We start from the raw sequence: 12,115 nt of genomic DNA, 5'->3' as shown, positions 1-12,115 counted from the left end.
CTTTGAGCAGGGGGTTGGACCAGATGACCCAGGAGGTCCCTTCCAACTCTACCATTCTATGATTCTATGATTCTATGAGGATAATGGGTTCCTGGTAACTTCTCTCATTACACAGATACAAATCACCTGATCTACTTCATCCAATAAGCATTCAAGGTTATACAGCTTGGAGTTGGAAAATCAGAATAAAAATGATTATGGTCAAAATACTCACCTAATAATTGTGCACGCAGCGTAAATATGTACTTTCCCTCCACACTTCAAACTCTCACTTCATCCATCACTTCACTGCCAAAATATAAATTGAATTCTGATCGAGGTCAGGTGACTTTACTACGCTCCTCTAGGAATTATAAGTGATAACAAGTGAATCAGGTGGTCTCAGTCCTGTGTATTAAAGCACAATTATAATACTAATTATAAACAATGCAGCATAAGGGGGGGGGGCTATTAATACTATAGCAGACCACATCAAGTAACCCCTTAATAAACAGGCCTGAAAGAGCCTTAATAACCAACCAAATGTCGTCATTTTTGCCTCCTTTTTTTCAGCAGCCATAACGTTTTTTTTATTATTGCACACTGATGTGGCTAAACAAGTTTTTTTATGTGAAACAAATGGTATTATTTTTAAGCACTAATTCAGGAGGGTTCATTTAAATTGCTGTGTATTTTATATATATTTTTTTACAAATATAGAAAACAATCAATTTTTTGGCTTATGTTTTATTTATTTATTTTTTTTAAACAGTAGGTTTTACACCAAATAGCTTCTTGAATGAATTCTGGTTATGTGTATACATAATATGTGTAGTTTTTTTTTGCTTTTGTCTTAGATGTATGTTATAAATCAGATTATTTTGCACTTTTTGTGATGGGGATTTTCTATTTTTTTTTTCAGATTTTTTTACATACTGTACATGTATATTTTTAAATAATTTGTATCTCGAGAGATCATCAAAGGAATTTTTCTTCTATTACTGATAACTTTTTCCACTGTAACTGGGACATCCCTAGTTATAGTCAAAAACAGCCCACTTCAGTAACACAAATCACTGGCAGAGCTGGTCTAGGGCTACTAGAAAGAAGCAGGTCAGCTATGCTGGCAAACACCCAGCGATCATCGCAGGTCCTACAGAAACGTCTGTACACTAGACAGCACTCACTGAGAACTATTAAGCTGTTGAAATAAAAGACAGAAGTCATAATAAACTTCTTTTGTCTTCTTCCCTGCTATATAAGCTGGGAACTGGATCTGCAGGGTCTGTTAGGACATTCTCCCATGTAGCGTAAATTATGCATCTTTTTATGCAGAAATGGATGATCACTTATACGTAATTTGATTTTCTGGACCTCATGACAGCACCAGTGAGAGTGGAAGTCCCAGAGCTGGACAGGAAGCCTAGAGCAATTAGAAAAGACAACACTGAATTATTCCTTGTGTATTATAGAGTAGTTGCTGGAGGTGCCAACCATATAAATATACTCCAAAATTCATATCATTATGATCATTATAAAAATTTCAGTCATATCTGAAGAAATAAAGGTGAGACCGAAACATACCAACTAACTGTTAGGAGGGCGGTTGCAGACAACTTTATTAAAATGGAACGCAACCGACCCCGGGGTCCGCGATGCAGCCTGGAGGACTGCTGCCGAACACTTTCCGGGTGGAAAGTAAAGTAACCAACTTAAATGTTAAACCCTTCCGTGTTTCAGCACACAGGAACGGGTATAGCGGTTCGCTCTATCTCCGTTAACTGCACGGGAGAAGAGTGACCGGGATAGCACCTACTTAACTGAAGAACCACTCCGTGTTAATGCACACGGAGCGGGCTTCAGCGGTTCACACAATCTCCAAGAACCGCAGGGAGACGTGTGACCGGAGGGAAAGCAGTAGCCCTGTCTTCGATACAGGTGCTACGCTGTAGGGATTGGCGCTAAGATGCGTGTGACTCACAACGACGGGTAAGTGCCCTCTGCCGGCGTGCTACCGGACAGAGGAGTGTTTCTCCACGTGGTCCTGCAGGCTGCTCGGGGTGTAAGGCGACCCCCCACTGACAGAGCCAGTCTGCAAGGCGAAGCTACCTGCCTACTTTCACTAGCCTGCCTCTATGGAGCTAACCTGCCTAGCGGAATCTACATGTGGAGCACAGACGTCCACACAACAGCATCATAAGCTCAAATGATCTGAGCGCGTCGCCATGTTTGTGGGCGGGCCTTTTAAAGATTAAGCCCTGACCACCGACGCACCATTGGTGACATTACCCGTGGACCAATCAGGCGGTGCCAGGTCACCGGGTCAGGTGGGTGCCAACCCACCAATCATGATCCGCCAGATCACGGACATGCTCAGTGCGGCAAATCCTGGACTTAGATTCCACAAGCCCTGTCTCCCTCTGCAACCCAGGCTTAACATTGCTAGGCACAACTACCTGGGAGATAAACAGTGCTCGCGGTCCAGCTAGGCGTTGAGGCTGATGGCGATGCTGAGCAGCATCAGCCCCGGCTGGACCGAAAAGGGAGACCACAGAAGGTCCTGGACCCATTTCAAATCCAGCACCAAACCGACGCCTAACATTATCCCCCCCTCTAACATCCCCCTCCACTTGACGCTCATTTTCCTCCATGAGCCGGGGGGCAAGGATGTGGTCCATCGGGTCACCGAGAGGATTCACGAAACTGTGACCCCTCCGGTGTACAGGGTACCCTCTTTTAGGGCGGGAAGCAGGATAGCAAGGAGTGACAACTGGTTCCCTATGTGTGGGATCCTTCACGGGTGACAGAGGGAAAGAAACCGCCGGTCTCTGGCGAAAAGATTTATCTCTCGCACAGGCGGGACACACAAGAACAAAGTCCTTGACGTCCTGACGCCACCGGGACCACCAATAGGACCGTTGAAGGGACTTAGTGGTACGTTTGACCCCCAGGTGAACGCCGGTCTTAGGGGCATGAGCCCAGGAGAGCACCATACTCCGTAGATTAGGGGAAACAAACGTCCTCCCCGACGGAACCGGGTTGGAGGACACTGCAGCCACCCTCTCCTCCTGAGAGTTCTTTGTGACATACTCTGACAAGGCCCGGGTCCTGGAAACAGACAAGGAATCTGTACCGGATGTCGCAATGATAGGAGGATCAGAGACTACCCTCTGGGTGACTTTGACCAAACACTGAGATGTACAATTCTCACTCCAGGAAGAAATTCTCCCCGTCTTCCAGTCAATGTGTGGAGTATGACAACGCAACCAGGGGAGACCCAGTAACACCTCGTCTACACTGTGTTCCAAATTATTATGCAAATAATATTTTCTCAGATTTTCCCAAATTACCTATATGAATTGCAGTCATTGTAATTTTCCAGTCAAATAACTATTAGAGTACAATTGAAAGGTTTTTGTACAAACTGCCTATGATAACAGTATATTTTAAAAAAAATAAAACACTCAAACTGCACTCAAAATGCATGTTCCAAATTATTATGCACAGCAGAGTTTTCAACCTTTTCATTTTAATAAAGAGCAAAAAAGTGGTCATTTTTGAAATTATAAGCATTAGCAGGTTATTACAAACTGAAATCAAACAGTTTTCAACTCAAAACTTTATTCTAGGTGATGTTACATTTGCACATAGGACCCCTTGTCCGAAAGGAGCTTCTGAACTCTCTCATCCATTGAATTTGTCAGGTTTTGGTTGTTTTCTGCTTCAATTTTTGCATGAGGACAGAATACCCTCCCAGAGCTGTTGCTTAGATGTGAACTGCCTCCCGCCATCAAAGACACTCCTTTTGATGATGCTCCAGAGGTTCTCAATGGGGTTGAGGTCAGGGGAGCATGGGGACCACACCATAAGTTTGTCCCCTTTTATGCCCATAGCAGCCAGAGATGCAGATGTGTTATGTGCAGCATGAGACGGGGCATTATCATGCATGAAAATGATCTTGCTGCGGAATGCACGGTTCTTCTTCTTGAACCATGGCAGGAAGTGCTGTTTGAGAAACTCAACATACATTATGGAGTTCATCTTTACCCCTTCAGGGATCCTAAAGGGGCCAACAATCTCTCTCCCCATGATTCCTGCCCAAAACATTACTCCACCTCCTCCTTGTTGGCGCCGTAGCCGTGTTTGCATGGGGTGTCCATCAACCAGCCATCCTCCACTCCATCCATCTGGACCATCGAGCGTTGCACGGCACTCATCGGTGAACAAAACCGTTCGATGGTCCAGATGGATGGAGTGGGCATAAAAGGGGATAAACTTATGGTATGGCCCCCATGCTCCCCTGACCTCAACCCCATTGAGAACCTCTGGAGCATCATCAAAAGGAGTGTCTATGATGGCGGGAGGCAGTTCACATCTAAGCAACAGCTCTGGGAGGGTATTCTGTTCTCATGCAAAACAACTGAAGCAGAAACCATCCAAAACCTGACAAATTCAATGGACGAGAGAGTTCAGAAGCTCCTTTCGGACAAGGGGTCCTATGTGCAAATGTAACATCACCTAGAATAAAGTTTTGAGGTGAAAACTGTTTGATTTCAGTTTGTAATAACCTGCTAATGCTTATAATTTCAAAAATGAACATTTTTTTGTTCTTTATTAAAATGAAAAGGTTGAAAACTCTGCTGTGCATAATAATTTGGAACATGCATTTTGAGTGCAGTTTGAGTATTTTATTTTTTTAAAAATATACTGTTATCATAGGCAGTTTGTACAAAAACCTTTCAATTGTACTCTAATAGTTATTTGACTGGAAAATTACAATGACTGCAATTCATATAGGTAATTTGGGAAAATCTGAGAAAATATTATTTGCATAATAATTTGGAACACAGTGTAATCCACCGGGAATAATAAGAAATGAGATAACCTCCCGGTGGCCCTGAGGGAATGACATGGTGAGAGGGATCAACTGATGGGTGATTTGCACATCCAGGAGTGAACCATTGGCAACACTAATGTACATTGGACTAGAGAGTAGCTTAATAGGGATGGCATGCCTCTGGGCAAACGTAGATGACAAAAAATTGCCTTCAGCACCAGAGTCCACCCACGCCTTGGCAGCCACAACAGATCTACCAAAGGACAACGTCACTTTATATGATAACTTGGAGGACGAAGTCCCGGAATTTAATACACCTCCTCCAACGGTGGTAAGACCCACTCGTTTTACCGACTGCTTGGAACCCTTATTTACGGGGTGCTCCAAGAGATGTACAGGTCGGGAACGAGAGGGACCAGACTCAGTCCGTGATATATCCATAGCCTCAGGCTCCGGGTCGAGAGTCTTGGGTTTGGACCTAAAGACGCCTGGTGCCAACAGATACTGAGGTCTGCCAACCTCTAGCTCTAACTTGTGTTCTGCATGACGCAAGTCTATACGGTCAGCGAGAGATATTAACTCCTCCAGAGAGGCTGGAATCTCTCTGGTAGATAAAGCATCTTTAATATGCCCAGCCAGACACTTCAGAACACCGGGATAAGCGACCGCTCAGACCAATCCAGTTCAGCCGCTAGGGTTCTGAACTGGACGGCATAGTGGCTGGTGGTGGCCGAACCCTGGGTCAACACAAGGAGCTTGAGAGCCATATCATGCGTGACCTGAGGACCCAGGAAAACACTTTTTAGGGTCTTAAGGAAAAGACCTGCATTTACTACAACCGGGTCGTTCCGCTCCCATAGAGGAGTAGCCCACTCCAGAGCCCTGTGAGAAAGCAATGAGATGATATATCCCACTTTGGCTCTTTCGGAAGTGAACCGTGCCTCCATCATCTCCAAATGAATGGAGCATACATTAATAAAACCCCTGCAGAGTTTACTATCCCCAGAAAATTTCTCCGGGAGAGCAAACCGGGGTAATGGGGCACTTGCAGTGGTTGCAGTATTCACCACAGCCGAGTTAATAATATTGGCTGCTAGTGTAGCCGCCTGGGAAGCTACTACAGTGATATCAGCAACCGGAGCAACTTGTTTCAGATACCTAAGTCTGGTCTCCAGTTGCTGTATATAGCGCTGCAGCTGCTGAGTGTCGGTCATGTTCGTCAAGACCCTGGCGCTCAAATACTGTTAGGAGGGCGGTTGCAGACAACTTTATTAAAATGGAACGCAACCGACCCCGGGGTCCGCGATGCCGCCTGGAGGACTGCTGCCGAACACTTTCCGGGTGGAAAGTAAAGTAACCAACTTAAATGTTAAACCCTTCCGTGTTTCAGCACACAGGAACGGGTATAGCGGTTCGCTCTATCTCCGTTAACTGCACAGGAGAAGAGTGACCGGGATAGCACCTACTTAACTGAAGAACCACTCCGTGTTAATGCACACGAGCGGGCTTCAGCGGTTCACACAATCTCCAAGAACCGCAGGGAGACGCGCGACCGGAGGGAAAGCAGTAACCCTGTCTTCGATAAAGGCGCTACGCTGTAGGGATTGGCGCTAAGATGCGTGTGACTCACTACCTCTTGAAGCTCATCAAGAGAATGCCAAGAGTGTGCAAAGCAGTCATCAAAGCAAAAGGTGGCTACTTTGAAGAACTTAGAATATAAGACATATTTTCAGTTGTTTCACACTTTATTGCTAAGTATATAATTCCACATGTGTTAATTCATAGTTTTGATGCCTTCAGTGTGAATGTACAATTTTCATAGTCATGAAAATACAGAAAAATCTTTAAATGAGAAGGTGTGTCCAAACTTTTGGTCTGTACTGTATATACTAGCTATTGAACCCATTCTAAGCCCGGGTGGCGAGCATTTTTATTGGTATATGATCTCCCATGATGGTATGTGCTGCCCCCATCCTGGTATTTGTGCTACCCCCATCCTGCTATTTGTGCTGCCCCCATCCTGCCCCCCCATCCTATCCTGGTATGCTTGGCACACTTTATCCCTATCCTGGTATGCATGGCACCCCTCATCCCTATCCTGGTATGCATGGCACCCCTCATCCCTATCCTGGTATACATGGCACCCTTCACCCCCAATCCTGGTATGCATGGCACCCCTCACCCCCAATTCTGGTATGCATGGCACCCCTCACTCCCAATCCTGGTATGCATGGCACCCCTCACCCCCAAACCTGGTATGCAAGGCACCCCTCATCCAAATACTGGCATGCATGGCGCCCCTCATCCCTCATCCTGGTATGTATGGCTCCCTCATACCCAATCCTGGTATGCATGGCACCCCTCACCCCCAATCCTGGTATGCATGGCCCCCTCATCCCCAATCCTGGTATGCATGGCACCCCTCATCCCCAATCCTAGTATGCATGGCACCCCTCATCCCCAATCCTGGAATGCATGGTACCCCTCATCCCCAATCCTGGTATGCATGGCACCCCTCATCTACCAATCCTGGTATGCATGGCACCCCATCCCTTATCCTGGTATGCATGGTACCCCTCATACCTATTCTGGTATGCATGGTACCCCTCATCCCTATTCTGGTATGCATGGTCCCCTCACCCCCAATCCTGGTATGCATGGCACCCCTCACTCCCAATCATGGTATGCATGGCACCCCTCACCCCCCCAATCCTGGTATTTGTGGCCCCCTCATCCCCCAATCCTGGTATGTGTAGCCCCCTCACCTCCAAATCCTGGTATGTATTGCACCCCTCATCCCTTTCATGCTGCACACATACAAAAAAAAACACTTATACTCACCTTTCCTCCCTGTGCTCCAGCGCTGCTGTGTGCTGTTCTGCCGGAGGCGGGGAGAAGAGTGCAGGGTTGGAGTACGCGCGTGCCCATACTGCGCTGTCCGGCGCCATTTTGCTGAAGACACACTGCAAATGTGTCTTCAGTAAAATGGAGCCGGATAGCGCTATGCGCATGCGCCGATTCCGACACCTTCACTCCTGCCCCGGTCTCCGGCGAGAAGAGAGGCGCCGCGGTAACACTCCTCCCGGTCAGGTAAGTATGTAAGTATGGCGCCGGAGACCGCGGTATGCGTTCAGTGTCTACGCATACCGCAATCTTCGGCGCCATACACTCCTCTTACCTGTAACGGCTCCATGCGTTCTTCTGTCTGGAGCCAGACTGCGCATTGTGCGTCGTGCTTGCGCAGTCTATAAGGGCTTCAGACAGAGGGATGCTTGTAGTGTTATATTATAGATATATTTGTGTCACCCCAGGCCTGGATGCCACAAATATTAAAGGCTGTGCCTGAGAGCAGGAGGGAGGTTCCCTGGTCAGGGACAATTAGCATACAGCACCTTCTGTCCCAGGCCAGTAGGGGGAGCTGGCTGCCCCTATAAAAGCTGGAACTGAGGGCAGGGTTAGAGAGAACTGGACAACCTAGCTCAGGACTGAGACTAGTCCCAGAGAAGGAGGGACAGTTCAGCTGTAGCCAAGGAGTCCGTGAGGCAGAGGAGAAGCTGCGAGCCAGGGACAGAGGCGACGAGAGCCGGTCCTGGCTGAGGGAATCACTACCGGACATTGGGGTCCGAGGCTGTCAGGGTTGCAAGCCCGGCAGCAGAGAACCAACCCGCAAGGGATTTCAGGTCCCTTGGCCTAAGAAGCCTGGAGGCTCTGCCACACAGAGGGACCAGTACAGCACGGAGAGGCAAAAGGTACCTAAGGCCCGAGTCGCAAGCCATACAGGCGAAGTACACGGCCAGCTCAGGGACGTGGGCTATCACACCACGAAAAGGGGGATAGTCAGCAAGGGCAGAGAGAGAACGGTAGGCCTTCACACTCACCCTGACCAGTGGGGCTCGCCCGAATGCTCTCAGACACCCAGGCCCATTCCTACCCAGTACTCCTGTTGGGTCATTAGTAATTCCAAAAATAAAGACCCTAGACTGTTTGAAGAGGACTCTGCACTCTTATTACTGCGGCCTGCACTATCACCCCCAGCATTCACATACGCTGCCCTGAGGCTACACTCTTCCCGTGGAGAGTTATCCTACCCCTGTGCTGCACACCAACATCAGCCCCAGCGGTCTGCCCAGCAGCGGCGGTCATCCCTGACCGCAATCCAAGGGTGGCATAGTCGGACATTCATAACTCTACAAATAGACTGCCACAGCATTTGGTCTGACCACCCTGAGCCATGGGATCGGGTTGCCACTACTACCCCTATCATCGCACTAAAGCCCGGTTCCGGGTGCCCCACGGCCCAGGGGGCGAGTCAGCTTTGGCGTAGTCGGCAGGATCGTGACCAACCCGCCACAAACGGGTATTGCGTGCCTGAAAAAGACTTTATACTTACCTGAGTGAAGTTTCCCGCCATCTTCAGCCGTTTTCCCGCCATCGGGCGCCATCTTCGGGATGCCGCACGGGAAGAAGAGGGGCGTGGACGTCCAAACCGCGCGAGACCTGAAGCCCCGCCCTACGCACCGACGCTGCGCAAGGTCCTGGAAGGAGAGAGAGCGACGCTGACGTCACCAGGACGCGACGCAAGGTCCTCGCCCGGAGCAGCACCAGAGGAGCCGCGGCCTACAGAAGAGGATCGTCGGAAGGTAGGCCACGGTTAACTAGGGGGGAGGAAGATGATGGACACGGAGGGACCCTCTACCACCAGCGTGGCTGCAGCAGCGGTGATGCCGTTCTCCATGCCCTACATCCCCGGAGCGGCCTGGCTGCCCCAATACTCAGGGGAATCCCATACATTAACTGACTTTAAGGAAAGACTGAACAGTTTATTTAAAGTTTATCCCCTGACAGAGGAACAGAAAGTGAGTATTCTGACGGGGCAACTAACCGGTGCAGCCCAGTGGGGAGTGAAATCATGGTCAGATGAGGAGAGAAGGACTGTAAAGGACATTCTGACCCGGCTGCGGGGTACCTTTGACACACGTACTTCAGCAGAAATCAAAATGCGGTTCTATGGCTTTAAGCAGCGAGCCCAAGATAGTATCAGAGACTATGCCTTGAACCTGCAAGAAGCTCTGGGAGCAATCAAGCAAGCTGACCCTGGCAGCGTGCAGGACACCGATAAACTGTTGACTGACCAGTTCAGAGAAGGTCTGCTGTCCAGCGCCCACAGGACCCAGCTGCGCCTCATGGCCCTACAGAACCCCGATTTGACTTTTAAGCAGTTCAAAGATAGGGCCATCCGGGTACTCTGAGAACCCGCACCAGGTGGCACTGTAGCTTCCCGGCGCCCTGCCATCACTTACCACCAGGGGGCGGCGCCCTACCCCGCAGACCTTGTGGGGCCTGATGCACAGGCCCTAAATCCATCCCAGCCTGCAAACCTGCACCATCAGGTCCAAGAACTAACAAAGAGTGTGGCTGCACTGACCAAGACCGTACAGTCGTTGCAGATGGAACCGTCAAGACCAATCAAGCTGGCTTCCAGTCCGGAGGATGTCCCATGGCGTCGACAGAGGAGGATCCCGTCGTTCAAAGGGAGGCCCGCCGACCGTTACACCGAGGATGGACAGCCGATTTGCTGCCATTGCAGCCAGCCGGGACACGTAGCCAGGTACTGTACTTTAAATGGGTCCGACCTGGGGCAGAGGGCCAACCCCCAGGTATAAGGTCATCAGGCCCGTCTAATTGGCGCGATAAGTACGTGGGGGGACGCCCGGTCTTACCCGTAGTGCTGGACGGTATCCCCATGAGTGCACTGCTGGACACCGGGTCTCAAGTGACTACCATCCCCTACGTACTTTTCAAGCGGTACTGGAGTGACGCTGACATAACCTGCTATCCAGACGATGACTTGAGCATCATCGCCAGCAATGGCCAACCCTGTGCCGCAGGTGGGGTTCAGAGAGATGACTATCAAGATTGGTAAGGTTGAACTGCCGGCACAGTGAGTGATCATTGTGGACATTGACCGTCGTGAAAGTCACCCTAAAATAACCTTGGGTACTAATGTGATTGAAAATTGTCTTACAGAAGTGATTGTAATTTTGCAGCAGGTGGCGATGAATGCGAGCTCCAGACAACAGAGGGTCCTCCAGAAAGAGATAAGAGCCCTGATGAGACGGCAACAGGTAGAACTGTCTGGTGGTGAGATCGGTAGCGTGAGGATGAGCGACCCGTTCCCCATTGCCATGCCTCCCAAAAGTGAAATGATGATCTGGTGTCGGACTGCAATCGGGTTAAGAGGAAGAGACTACCAAGCCATGGTAGAACCCGTGTACTCAGACAGCAGGCCCACCATTTTGACAGCCCAGGGGGTGGTTGATGTCCGCCATGGAAGGGTGCCCGTCCGAATCTTAAACATTGGGGAAAGGGAAGTACACTTGCCCCGGTACGCTACACTAGCCAAATTGTTTGCTGTCGAACACAATGCTCTCAGGGTCGTGGAACTCTTGCCTCCATCTCCACCGGTGGAGGATAATGGCTCCCAGAAACACAAGGAGGACTGGTGCCAGAAACTCCACGTGGGTGCTGACTCCACTCCCTCGCACAAAAAACAAGGAGTCTACCAGGTGGTTCAGGAGTACGAGAGAATCTTTAGTAAGCACCCACTAGACTTCGGCTGGGTGAAAGGGGTAGAACACCACATCCCAACGGGGAGCCACCCACCAATAAAAGAGAGACACAGACCTGTACCCCCTGCACATTATCAGAACGCAAAGGGCATGCTGAGAGAATTGCCGGGGTCATTAGAGACAGCTGTAGCCCCTGGGCAGCCCCCTTGGTTCTGGTAAAAAAGAAAGACAGTACCATGAGAATGTGCGTGGACTATAGACAAATCAATTGTATCACCCATAAAGACGCATACCTGTTACCTAGGATAGAGGAGTCTTTAGCCGCACTAAAATCAGCTAATTTCTTCTCTACTTTGGACCTTACTAGCGGGTACTGGCAGGTTCCTGTGGCAGAGGCTGACAAGGAGAAGACCGCCTTCACCACCCCGATGGGATTGAGTGAATTCAACTGTATGCCATTCGGGCTCTGAAATGCACCTGGGACCTTCCAGAGGCTGATGGAATGCTGTCTAGGGCACCGAAACTTCGAGACGGTCCTACTTTACCTGGACGATGTGATTGTCTATTCGAAGACTTACGAGGACCATCTAAAGCACCTGGCCGAGGTGTTCGAAGCCCTGGCAGGCTATGGCCTGAAAGTGAAGCCCTCAAAGTGTCACCTGTTAAAACCGAAGGTACCTAGGGCACGTGGTGAGTGCTGAGGGAGTAGCCCCCGACCCCGACAAGGTTA

The 12,115-nt window shown here is 49.5% G+C and overlaps 1 long non-coding RNA gene across 1 annotated transcript in view; it reads right to left on the bottom strand.

Annotated features, from left to right (window-relative positions):
- Window positions 1–263: 263 nt before the first annotated feature.
- LOC141165204 (uncharacterized) overlaps window positions 264–12,115 on the bottom strand; it is a 54,339-nt gene continuing 42,487 nt past the window's right edge. The window contains exon 3 of the long non-coding RNA XR_012251092.1: window positions 264–387. This is a non-coding gene — a long non-coding RNA (uncharacterized lncRNA). The remainder of the gene's footprint in view (window positions 388–12,115) is intronic.

This window comes from Phyllobates terribilis, unplaced genomic scaffold (genome assembly GCF_046119375.1).
Source record: "Phyllobates terribilis strain yellow unplaced genomic scaffold, ASM4611937v1 Scaffold_11__3_contigs__length_659146591, whole genome shotgun sequence".
Classification (NCBI taxonomy): Eukaryota; Metazoa; Chordata; class Amphibia; order Anura; family Dendrobatidae; genus Phyllobates; species Phyllobates terribilis.
The sequence above is the reverse complement of the archived record's forward strand: the minus strand, read 5'-3'. Positions and strand labels throughout refer to the sequence as shown.